A 2,524-nucleotide genomic window follows, 5' to 3' on the forward strand; every position below is an offset into this window, starting at 1 on the left:
AGTACTGCTCTATTACCTAGGACAGTACTACTATTACACACATAAATGTCACAGATCACATCTCAGTGATTGTTAACTGGTTGATGAATCATTTACCAAAGTCGACCTTGGCAGAATTTGAACTCAGAACGTAGCGGCAGACGAAATACCACTAAGCATTTTGCCCGGCGTGCTAATGTTTCTGCCAGCTGGCTGAATACCTTTGTATTTTTGGATACCTATCTTTTAAAAGCTTGAAGTGATATTTAAATATAATTGCTATGTACAGTAATGAATGTGGAAATACAGAGAACCTAAGTTTTCAATCTTCAACAACTATGAAAAAGTTTTTATTTGCATAAAAATTGCCCCTTTTAATATGGAATCAGAAAATTTAAAATCAATGCAGCAATCAATTTAATAAACATAAGCTGATAATTGATTCAGTTTATTCTAAAACCATACTCTAAATGGTCTGTTAATTATTTACATTAAATGCATATATTTTAAGAATAGGTAAAAGAAATCGTTTTATTTAAAAACAATTGAAGGCATGCTTCCATTGCACACTGTTAGGTAAATATATCTTGCTTTTGGAAGTATGATTTGACAATGATAGGCATAAATAATTCTTCAGATATGCCTTTATCTTTTAGCTTTTATCTTTTAGCTTTTATCTTTTACTTGTGTTAGTCATTTGACTGTGGCAATGCTGGAGCACCACCTTGAGAGATTTATTTTTTCATCCATATCAATTTTACCGAAGGTATTTGCAGAAAATGCTACTTTTGGTTATAGTTGATTGAAATTTTGGAAACAAATGTTGAACACTTTATAGCTGAGTTCTAAATTTAAAAATTAATGTTGAATTGTGATCATTTAGTGTATGGTAGTATTTTCTGTTGCAAGAATTGGTATTTGGTAATTTGTTTTTGTATGTTAGAGAGTAATGATCAAATTTTACTTTGGACTATACTGAGTATGTATGAACCATGATATGATGGTAGTAGGACATGAGCATTGAATCTTGAGGTAGAGAGGAATGAAGCAAGCATGATTCATTAGATGTGTAATGCTAATTTACACGAAATCAGTGACCTGAGGCAATGACTGGGTGTTAGAATTATCAGCTAATGTATGCAGGGAAGATTAATATGAAGATGTAAGACGTAAACATTTCTTTGTGTGTAACTTGATTTGTGTTTTAAATGTGTAAAGCACTCTGAAAGTTGTTTTGTCAGCCATATCGTAGCTGGAATCTCAAATTTCAATAGCTTATGAATTTCTAGTGTTGTTAGTTCAACGTTATGAACTGGGTCTACTTTGTATGTATTTTGAAATCAAAAGAAAACAAAGGGTATTACCATGTTTAAACCAATCAATGTTGGTCCTTCATTGCGAATTGATTTTATGACCAATGCGAAGAAATTAATATTTTGTCATACAAAACAAAGATACAAATAAGAATTTATCTCTTATGAATAACTGTTTCTCTACATAATAATGATTTGTTATCAATATACTCATGATTAAGACACTGAAATTAATAATTGAAACTATTTCGATTTTTTAATTACCCTGCATGCGTAAGCAAAAGAATAGTATTGTAATCACTGGTCTTTGTTTGTCTGTGTGTTTGCAAAAGTACTGGAAAATGACTGAACAGATTTTCACCAAATTTAGAAGAAACACTCATTGGGTGAGTGGTTTGAAATGAAAATTTGGTTTGATTATCTTCAAACATACATAAATACATACATAGATATGCATGTGTGTGTGTGTGTGTGTGTGTGTGTGTTTGTGTACTCTATTGGATTCAAGGGTTTCGTTTATTTATGAGTTGATTTCTAAATTTCACCAGAGTATAAATAGCCATAATGGTGATACTTGAAAAAAAAAAATTATTTAAAAAAAATTGAACTTACAAATTTCCTAATAAACAAGCAGTCATATTATTTATACCCTACAATGAACTACAGTATATTTGATTCACCTACTATCATTGAAAAACATTCAAAACACTTCTCAAATTTTATGCAATATTTTCTCTAAGTATTTCATTTTGTTTGCTTTCTTTTTCATAATCATTATTATTTGAATAATCATTTATTTAGTCATATGCAAATTTTACTCATATGCAAATTGCATGTTAAACTTTCCAGAACAACCTTTGATTTTCTTGTATTCAACTTGTATTTTAGCATTTCACTGTAAAACTATTGAAATAGAAAGTTTTTTTGTTTTTTTTAACAAGCATGATTCTTCAGTCAGAAATTAGGGAAGAATCTTCATTTTATGCTATTTTCTCTGAATTTTAACTCCAAACCCCTTAAAATAAGTTTCTAATTTCTTTGCCAACTCATATTTTATTGTTTTCATGAAAATAATTTGTGAAAAAATTTATCTGCATGCATGGTATGCATTGCCCACTTGGATGCCTTTTTTTTTCTCATTATTAATTCTTTTCAAAATAAACTGTAGTTTTGAAAATTTCTGTGAATACAAAATTTCCTTAATTAATATCATTTTCTTTCTATTTCAGGGA

Source organism: Octopus bimaculoides, unplaced genomic scaffold (genome assembly GCF_001194135.2).
Source record: "Octopus bimaculoides isolate UCB-OBI-ISO-001 unplaced genomic scaffold, ASM119413v2 Scaffold_307912, whole genome shotgun sequence".
Classification (NCBI taxonomy): Eukaryota; Metazoa; Mollusca; class Cephalopoda; order Octopoda; family Octopodidae; genus Octopus; species Octopus bimaculoides.